This window comes from Poecilia reticulata, linkage group LG22, assembly GCF_000633615.1.
Source record: "Poecilia reticulata strain Guanapo linkage group LG22, Guppy_female_1.0+MT, whole genome shotgun sequence".
NCBI lineage: Eukaryota > Metazoa > Chordata > Actinopteri > Cyprinodontiformes > Poeciliidae > Poecilia > Poecilia reticulata.
In genome coordinates this window covers 8,232,292-8,243,104 of record NC_024352.1, presented here as the reverse complement: position 1 = coordinate 8,243,104, position 10,813 = coordinate 8,232,292, and the positions used below count along the sequence as shown (strand labels likewise).

The 10,813-nt window shown below is 42.7% G+C and overlaps 1 long non-coding RNA gene across 1 annotated transcript; it reads right to left on the bottom strand.

Moving 5' to 3' along the window:
• Positions 1–6,936: 6,936 nt before the first annotated feature.
• Positions 6,937–9,786, bottom strand: LOC108165822 (uncharacterized). Its single transcript, XR_001776140.1, has 3 exons — positions 8,022–9,786; positions 7,353–7,503; positions 6,937–7,159 (listed from the first exon to the last, which is right to left on the bottom strand). It is a non-coding gene; the product is annotated as an uncharacterized LOC108165822 (long non-coding RNA).
• Positions 9,787–10,813: the final 1,027 nt, after the last annotated feature.

Genomic DNA, 10,813 nt, shown 5'->3' with positions numbered 1-10,813 from the left:
TAGTGGCTAAAATGATACAGAATGAATTGAGAAAGAGTGGAAAGTGATTACTGAAAGCAGCAAATTAACCAAACGATAATCCACTCAAAATACAATTGGTGGAATAACAAAATGCAAAATCAAAGCCCAAGGATCCACTTTAATATCAAGAAACCAAAATCATAGTTAAAATTAAAACAGCAAGTGGACAGTTCTCCCTGAGACGGGCTTCGCTGCCATCACGCTTCCCCATGGCGTTGAGAAATAAAACAAAAATCAAATGGTTAAATCAAACTCCACACACGTAGGATGATTAAGCCCTGCTGCTGCTGCTGCTGCTGTGGAACACGTTCAACCTGAACAGACTGGATTTGTCCTCTCCCCGTGATTCAACGCTAGGCTCATCTCCATTCTGCTCCCACTTCCTCTGTCACGATCATCCTTGCTTCACCCTGCTGTTACTCACTCTAGTTGCAACAGTGCTGCTTCACAAGTGTCTCATCAGCACTTCTCACTTCCTCAAAGCCCCTTTTAGTGGACTGAAAAACACTGCAGGCTGATTAAGTTCAGATCAGGAAGAAGCTGCTGTGGTCAACGAATAATACCCACCATGTGAACCGCGCTGCGTCTGGAACGGCTAATAAACCGCCCGCGCTGATTCAGCAAACATGCTAACTGAGTTCTTAACCATTTGACCGTGTTTGGAGTCGAACGTGTTTCCAGAGTCCCTGCTACAGCTGGCACGAGGTTAAGAAACTGGGACGGGCAAAAGAAGAAAAAAGGGCGGGAAAGGAAAACACTCGGAGAGGTAGTTTTGAGAGCCCCAATGGTTTATTACCCTCGATTTTCAGGGGCTGAAATTTCAGCCTCGCTTTGAGGAGAAACTCGAACCGCTGGTCCAGCTGTCCACAGCTTGCCAGGATTGAGAAAACCTCCACCGCACACGTTCTCCCAAACCTAGTCTCTTCTTTCTTTCTTTTCGCCCCCTCCTCCCTTGCGTCTCCCGGCCAGGTAATCAATAGGAAACCCAAACACGCTGTGGCTGCCAGAGGAATCGAGACGAGCTGTTGTGACATGAAGGTCCCACAAACAAATCTGTCACTCGGGCGAACGACCGTGTTCTCACTTGTATGTTTTATGTTCTCTGTCCCGCTCTAGCTATGCAAAAAAAATTATAACATGACCATATTGGAAGCAATTGGAAATGTATCAGCTCTTTAGTGCTATTTTTTTTAATCAAGCTTTTATCATTGACTATTATTTTGAAGGAAGAAAGGAAGAAGTTCTTGGGCTGAACTTTCGCTTTGAGACAAAGAGCTTATTGTTGGGCTGAATGCAAACAGCCAGTTTTATTAGCAAAACCTTAAATGGTCTGTGTGGCAGGGACAAAGCAACAGGAAACACGTAAATGATTTGTAAGTACTGTGAAAATATCGGGAGTGGCTAACAATCAGTGCTGACGACGCTAACGGCAGACTCTAATCTGAACTATCCTGCTGCGCCAAGCTAGTGGTGTATGTTAGCAATCATCTTATTGAATAAATTGTATCTAGATTATTATATCTAGCTAACTTGTGCGCTGTGTCATCTCATGAGCTGCGTACATTGTTACACCCCTCTTGTTTAGTGGAATTCATCAAATAGTGAAGCTCTTTTTTACATCACTATTAGAGGATTTTTAGTTATTTTTTTATGGTTTTAGAAAGTTCACATTTATATGAGGTTCTAACTCAAAAGGTTGAGTGAAATGTGTTTTCTCTAACAGGTGATTGTCATGGTTAGATGGAGAAACTCTGCTTTGTTCTCCTCGGTGCAGCGGAAGGCCACTCTGACCTCACAGTGACTCATTATCCAGGCCTCGGTCACACACAGGGAATTAGTGACCTTGGGCACTGGACAATGAGGAGTTGTCTAAACTGCTTGTCTTATCAGTCTCTGGGAAATGTATCAACTGATCTTTTCTAGCCAGACTCTCCCACAGCCTTGCCTCGGCTTAGGTACAAGGAGCGGTGATGATGTCATCGTGGCGTCGAGGACTCCAGCTTTGATCTGGGATTATAACTTTGCCGAATGTCTTCAGTAAATCAAACCGGTTGCTCTGCTGGTTTTAGTTTATTTGTCATGCAGCAGTTTCCTCTCTTAAATTAGCATGAATCTGAATCATTCATTTGCTCATTGTTTCAAGTCACAGTAAAGGGGCAGTTCAGAGTTTTTGCATTGAGATTCTCTTTCAAGTTCATAATGAGTTTTTGTCTTACCTACAACTAGTTAATCTTTTGATATATTAAGAAATAAAAGAATATTTTACTCGGTACCAGACACAAAAGCTAACAGCTTGCATGCCGGTCCATGATTATACCAGGTTTCTTAAAAATACTCCAATGTCACAAATTTCATTATGATCATTATGTTACTTTTTCTTTGGATGGTTATTTACAGAATTTGATGTAATGGATGTAGGAGGTGGTGTATTCCCAATGATCTTCCTGTAGAAAACACATAGAGAGAAAACAGGAAGTAATTCAAATCAGTAAAAGTGACTGATATAAAAAGCAAAAAACAAATAATAATAATAGTTCTAATAAAATGTAGTTATATTTATTTGTACAATCTTCTGAAAGGAAGCAACTCTGACTTGTAACAATTTGCATGTTTTGTTCTTAGCATGTTTCCCACAGGAAGACAATTAGTGGTGCACCGCCTCCAACCAGGTGTTTCTGTTTAAATAACAGTGAATAAACTGATCACCTCTAGCATGTTAAATACATCTGAATATGGGTGCAGATGAGGCTTTTTCAGACTGAAAGTACATTTTAGAAATAACATTTAATTAAACATACTTTCGTTCAACATTTCTGTGTGAAAAATGTTTTTTATTGGTATGACGTAATGCTAAATAACTGATGTGTTTTCATGAGCTTGAAGCAGAAAATTATCATTAATAAAAGCTTGAAAACATCAGTCAATGTGTAATTAATCTTTATAATGTGTTCCACTTAATAAACTGAATTAAATAAATTAACTTTTTAATAATATTTTGATCTGTTAAATAAATCAAGTGCATGTTCCAAAATTGCTCTGAATAAATTTCTAGGCTGATTTTGAGTTTTAAGACAGGAAGGAAAGGTTTACTTGGACTTGCTGTTTGCTTTTGCCTCTAAAATTCGGACATTACTCCAAATAAAGAAGAAACATGGAGTCTGGAGACTTATCTACTGCAGGTAAGTTATTTACCGCTCTCAGTATTTCAGCAGAACCTCACTATAAATATTTTGTCCATTTAAGAGCAGCACAGCAGCTACAGTAGGCCATTCATCTTCAGGAGACATCGTTCCTTTTTTATTACTCGTGCAGGTTAACCTAAATAGAAGAACAAGACAGCTGCCAGATTTAAGGCAGTTGTGCAACATTGAGGATGTAAAGGAAACGGTTGCTGTCAAGTGTTTATATCATCTGGCTGTTGCGACAGACATGTCCTTTTTTGTTTTTTGGCGGATTTATGAAATATATGACTTCAAAACAACTTCTGCTCTTGCTCAACTGTGAAAAAAATACAGAGTAAGGCTACTGGTTTGCTAAAATTATGTTAATCTTACAAAATAACACAAAGAAGTTAAAAATGCATTGAAGAAACTGTCATCTGTTCAATCCAAAAGAACCAAATGTAGATTTTTATTTGTTTGCTTGTTGCCAATTAAGTTTTAAAAATCGAATGTTTTCGGCAACCCTCTATAGAGCCTCCTTTTGCTTCCACTCTACATGCTCTGTGGGTATGTTTCTATCGGCTTTCTGCATCCAGAGGCTGATATTTTTGTACTTTTTCACAGCATTGCTTAAATTGTAGCAGATTTTCAATTATATTTAGGTCTAAATACTTTAACATGAACTATTTCCTTGTATCTTGGGCACCTCTGTTCAAGAATTTTGCGGCTTTTTCTCAAAGATTGCCCCATATTTCCATCAATCGTCCCATCAGCTATGACCAGCTTCCCCCGTCCCTGCTGAAGAAGAGCATCTTTACACCATACTGCCACCATGTTTCAACACGGGAATGGTTTGTTCACATCAGTAAATTATGCACAAGTAGACTTTGCTCACTATTAAGGTAATTTTTGAGGACAATTGGTCGCACTGGATTCTATTTTACCAAAGGGAAAGGATGTATACAAAATTTATAAAAAAAAAAAAAATGCATTACTGTTTTTTTTCCCCCATTTCTTACTTATGTGCCACGTAAGTAAGCCTGGGTGTGACACATAAAGACATACATCAAAGCTTGTGGTCCACATGATAAAATGTAGAACACTGTATAAAACAGTAAAATACACAACAAAACACTCAACATGCGTTTTGTCGTGCTGCTTCGTCGGTGCGTCCAGGACGTAGTTGTTGATCGAGGCGTCGGATTCGAACAACAACAACAACAACAAACGCACAACATGGACGGAGGAAGCGTGGACTGTAGAGGAGGAAGAAGGCTCGTTGGCTAGCAGATGTTTCAGCTTTTGGGTTTTTGGCTAGAAAAGAGCAATTAAGAGCTCCCCTTAATGAGGCTGGCAGCCACCCTATAAACTGTCTGGTTCAGTGAAAGAGTTGCTCATTAAGCGAAACGTTCCCCCACCCCCGCCCCTCTGTTTGGCGCTGCCCTCGCTTGTACAGGAAGTAATGGGTCAGACTTTAGAAAAATTGTATGCCATCTTCAGACAAAGTTACTTTGTCTGAACGAGCTGGCTTCGCTCACACCAACTCGTCTGCGCGCGCGCGCGTCCCCCGATTTGCGTCCACGTACGCCGACATGTTTGTTGTACGCCGACATGTTTGTTGCGCGCCTGGCTCGAGCCGAGGTTGGGGAAGTGATGCACATTTTCCATGAGGCAGCTAACTATGCACCTCCAGCACTGAAGGCCACAACAGTCAACAGAACATTACAGATGAGAATGCCGAGATTAAAATACCAAGCAACCCAAATAGGGGCCAGATCCCGTTTTCCCACCCTCAGTTTCTGTTCGCCATAAACTTCTAATTTAGCTAATAAAGAGCAAGCACCAGAAAAAGAACCCCGGAGAGCTGGCTCACAGCTGCTTGTAACAGAGCCGTACACAGGCGCTGATTTGTTTGTCACCCTCGCGTTTCCAAATCAGGACTCCGCTGACCGATGGAAATCATACTCACTTGTGAACCGTACAGCCAGAAATGTGAGTTGTTTCATGCCTCACTTTATTGAATATTTAATAGGTGCAGTCCTCTAGAGTTTGCGATCACCACAATTGAATCTTTTGGCTTCGGTTACACAATAAATATCAAGTTTTGTGGCTGTGCGATTTTGGCTTGATTCGCTGCACATTTCCAGAAACCGAGAAGGACGCTGAATCAAACGGGTCCAGTTCTTCAAAAGAGTTTCTTATTTATGGTGCTTTCTTGCACATTTTGACATTTTCTTCTGTTAGAACCACAAACTTCAGTGCATCTTGGATTTTACGTGACACATTAGCACAAAGTAGTACATGAAGGAAGGAAGACGGACGTATATTTAAAAAAATAAAATTCAAATAAAATTTCAAAAAGTCAAGAATATACATTTGTACTAGGCCCCCTTTATGCGGATGCTCCTAAATAAATACGACTCTCCACCCCAGGCTTAAAACTTTTACATCTTTTAGCAGTTTTTTTGATCCTGCCACCAAAAAGTCTCACAATGGCGAAGTCAGCGGGATCTGCAGCATGTTTCTCCACACATAAAGTTAAACATGTGGACCAAAAAGTTCAGTTTTGGTCTCATCTGAATATAACATGTCCTTCCTTTGTAGTATCCCCAACAAGGCTTGTGGTGAACTATGAAGGTGAACTTCACATGGAGGTCTTCTTCTTCTCACTATTCCATGAAGACAAGAAAGTGGAGTGTGGGACATGTGGTTTTCCTGTCAGCATGTATTTCCACCTGAGTTGCGGATCTCTGCAGCTCCTCCAGAGTTAGCGTGTGAATCTTGGCAGCTCTTTGAATAAACCTCTTTCTGCCACGGTTCTCAATTTAGGTGAGTACGAATGTTTTTGTCACGATCCTGGGGATTGTTTTATTTTTTTTATCCTTTATTTGTGGTTTATTTATATTCAAAAAGTCTTGCCGTATACAGTTTAGCATTTTTACTTATAAGGGTTTGCCGTATACATTCATCTCTTTATGTTTAGGTTCTTGTGTTCTGTTGTTGGATTGTATTAAGGGGGAACCAAAGTAAAGACATGAAATGCATGCAACGCAGTTCAGATATTTATTTTTGAAACACTTCACAGCTGCTGCTCTACTTTGAGCTGGCCCGTTGCATAAAATGCCAATAAAAGAGATTAAAGTTAATGTGACAAAACACAAAAACATTCCAAAGGGTGCAAGTAAAGCATTTTCAGCTGTTTTTTTTTCCTTTTTTTTCAGGTTTTATGTGGTCAGGTGACCACACAAAACTAAACCAAACCAAACCACAGGATTAACTGATTACCTGAAAAAATAAACACCAAATCAACCCTTCCCCCTAGAACAACAAGGGATACCGCTCTCACTGAGCATATCTGGTGGGGCCTTGTCCCCGGACCCCCGTCTGGCAGGAGGAGGACTTGGCACAAGGCGCCCCATTGAGTCCTGACCAAAACTAGGTCATTTGCAAAGCTCCCGCTGGACACGCGCGGCGGAAAGAAAATAAACGCGGAGATGAAGAGAGCTCGACGGGAGGCGGCCGAGCTTCCTGCGAGGGCCACAGAGGGATGCTGGGAGCGAGGTTAAGATAATGCGGAGCTGTGATAATGCACTGGCGTTTTTGTGAGCTCGAGGTTGCCTTCCATGTCACCTCCGATTCTTCCTTTCATTGTTCCAGGCTTTACCGTGTGATGCGTTCGTCCAAGTTTCCTCCTGCTGAGTTCAATGATATTTACCCCNCGACCCCCACCGCCATATTTAAAATCATGCAGGAATCCCAAATCGCTTTCATAAATCACCCTCTTACCGAGGCAGACATTGCAAAACAGGCCCTGGTTGACGTCTGACGGCTAATCATAACTTACAGAAATTATCAAGCAAAGCCATACAGCCCACGACTTGACCTATTGTTCACGTCTCTCTCTGAAGCCTGCAAACACCCGCTCAGCAGCACACATGTTGTTGTCATCACCACCAGGACGGGCCTTCTCGAAATATCTGGTAGAAACCCCAGGCACGCAGGAAGAGAGAAAGAAAAAAAAAACAAAAAAACGCAGAGATGAGAGGCGGGAAATCAGGTGACTGGAGTTTTAATTGTTTTCCCCCCCTTATAGTGTTACAGCAGAAACACACTCGCTGGAGCCAAACACAACCGCTCCGGAAAAAAAATATAAAAAATGCACACGCTTACATCTGAAAGGAACCATGTCCACCCGCTCCCTCCAGCCTCCTTCTCCCTCCCTTGGTGAAAATCCTGAAATTCTCCGTCAACAGTCCGTGGAGTTATGGAATCGATCCCTACCCCCACATCCTCCCTTCTCCGCGCAGCTTCAAGCGTATGCCTGCCAGATGTCCAAAAGCAGAGAAAGGGGAATATGAAAGCTGAAGCCGAAGACTGCCAGAGGTGTCTTTTATGAAAGGAGTTAATGTCCTAATCATATAACTTAACAGATGCCATCAGTTTGTCGAGAACCAGTGCCTCCCCTTTCCGCATCAGGGGAGGCATCTTCGGGTTTGTTTTTTGGAAAAAAAAACAAAAAAAAAACAAAACAATGATTTTATTTCTTCCATTCAAATAAACTATCCTACTATTAAATTACATTAACATTCGTAAAAAAGAAGTAACTTCTAAGTTTAAAAAAAAAAAATACCCATTGTTCGGTGAAAATGCCTAAACTCCTTTGTTGAGGTATTGTGCGTTTCTGTAAACCGCATACATGTGAGGGGGAAACTCGAGCCCGTGATTTGACTTGAGTTATACCATGTAGCACACATTGTATACAGACCGAGCTAGATGGATATCTACCCCTAAGCCCCTGGAGTATTTCAGTGAATAGATGAGGAGGAGGGTAGACAGTACCTGACATTTACTCAGTACTGCAGGAAAGACAGGCCATTGTCTTTGCTGAAATGAGAGACTCAGCCACAGAAGGGCGACTGGGGGAGAAAGAGGGCGGTGTAAGACAACCTGATATCAATCTAATGAAATAATACAAGCGCTCTGAAGTGGATATCTGGGATAACTTTTTTTTTTTTTACCCCATTGTCAAACCCGTTCTTCACCTGGGGAAGGACGAACTCAACCACACAAACTTGCTTTCACTGTCTCTAAAGGAAATACCTGGCAAACCACAGAAGTCAGAAGTTCACATAACGCTCATCACGGGCAAGAGAGGGGTTTTCAATCCTGGGATGTCTAAATTCTCAAGACATAACCCCTCCACTAGTACTAAATTTGCACTCGGGTCCCAGATTAAGGAATTTACTACACACACAAAGTCAATATATAAATAAAGTAATTTATGTGATGTATATTTATGTGTGTTGAAGTTAGGGGTCATTCCTACTTTTACCCTTTCCAAGCCAGTTTTTTTTTTTTTTTTTGTGATTTCTATGATCTTGCATCCAAGTTTCAACAAAGTAGATGATGTTTTCATGAAGTTAAAGTCAGTGGGGTGCTGTGGTGGTGCAGGAGCAAAGCACAACCCCTTACTGACATGAGGCCTTAGTCCTCATGGCGGTGGTCGCAGGCTCGATTCCCAGCCTGGCGACATTTGCCTCATGTCTTCTCCCTCTGTCATGACCCTCTTTCCTGTCAAGCTACTTTCAAATAAAGGCCACTAGAGCCAACAAAACCTTAAAAGAAAAAAAGTTAAAGTCAGTGATGGTAGCTGCTTTTAGGCACGGCGGTGGCAGCTTCATGCTAAGGGCCTGCGGTTCTGGTGCACGGCACCGAGTGGATGGAATAATGAACGTTTAGTCTTCAACCTCACATCAAAACGCCACATGAAAACATTCTGACACAGCTGGGTGATCCAACAACTCCGAGATCCCAAACACACATCAAAACGGTTCATTAAAGTGGAAACAATCGGGCTAGCACTAAGCGTTCGGCATGACCTCGACCTTTAGTTGCGCTGAAAAGGCTGCGTCTGAACCCAGAAACCGACTCGTTTAAATGAACGCCGCCAATTCCACTCAGAAATGTGGTCAAATATGTAGAGAGCGAAGTATGCCACAACCTTGTAATTGGCTGCTGTGGTTTCTAAGTAAATCAACAATAGTGCTGAGTTTTTGAAACCCGTTGAAGTTGCTTGCTGCCTGAAGAACGGCTCTCGAGGCAGCGCTAGGTTTTTGTCATGTGACATTTGTGCAGAGTAAGAGTGTCGGCGAACTTCTGACGGGCTCCGTCAACAAAAACCTCCGCGGAGGCCACTACAAAGACGTGTGACTAAGACGACACTTGTGAACCTTCTGGGCTGGAAAATGTTTCTGCCATGTGGCTTCTGTTCTGGTTGTCTCTTGACTAATGGAGAGAAGAAGGAGAAGGAGAAGAAGAAGAGAAACACCCATGAAATGACAAACGGCACATATGGCAGGCAGAGGCAAACAAACAAGGTAAAGTCCAAGACAGTGGAGAGCTTTTCTGCGTCTGTTGTGTCGGGCTTCCACAGAAACAGCAAAAACGGCTCAGCATCCAGACAAAAAGAGGAAGGGAAAGAAGAACTGGTGAAAGGAAGTGAGACTGAGGCCAAAGAAACATCTGCTCCAGATCCTTTTTAGTGCACGCCGTCCACTTCTCGCAGAGTGATTTGTTTGTCCGTGAGTCAGTCGCACAAGCCAAATGCAGAGAGAGAGAGAGAGAAAGAGAGAGAGAGAGAGAGAGAGAGAGAGAGAGAGAGAGAGAGACGTTAAGGGATGTGTGCGCACAGAGGGAGAAGTTAATAAGTCAATAGGACACAGCTCCATATCTTATTGGGCCTTGTTTGAGCGGCGAATCCCGGAGAATAATAAACAGGACAGACACAAATCAGTGTTATCTTTTCACTCAGTGGGGTGAATGGAGCGGGTAACAGAGCCAAAAAGAACAAAAAAATAAATAAAAAAAAGAACAGAGGGACAAAAAGAGAAAGAAAGGGCGGGTTTGGGAAGGGGAGTCGGGGGGGTAAAGGAGAATGAAAAGCCCCCTTCTGACTCGCATTGACCCACATACATTCGCCCAGCTTTTCTGAGGCTCGCTCTGTCTTGGCAACCAGTAGCCTCTGTGAAAGAATCCCAGCGTTCAGCCAAAGGCAAAGCCCATGTGAGAGAGGAGGGGAGGGGAGGATGGCAGAGGGAGAAAACGACAGAAAAGGAGAAGTGGATGGGTGGACTCTAGACTCCTCCTTTTTTTTTCCCCCTTCTCCCTCCTCCTCGCCAGCCCTGTTGCTCCTGACGACCGGCTCTCAATGGATTCCTACATATTCAGGAGGCTGAGCGCGCATCGGCTTAAGTAAAAAAACATGTGGGGATCCTCCGTTATAAATAATCTTCGTCAAAAGCGCTAAACTACCACCAGCTAGGACACATAATGGAGTTAAAAGCCGTACTGCTGTGCTATTAAACAGACACGAAATCCAGTCGGTCCTTTGTCAAATGGCCGTTTTATTGTTTTCTCGGGAACGACCGCTTACACCCGGTGTTTTTAATTGCGACGCGAAGAAATGAAGCGACTGATGAATGGCAGAAGAGCTGCACTCGAGACGGGAGTTTTAGGAGTTTCCGCAGCTGAAGTCTGTTTTTGCTGCGATCCGATGCAAAGTTAAAACAGAGACAGACGTATCCGTTCATTTTCAATCGACTCTGCTGGAGGAAGGCATTCCCACAGCATGA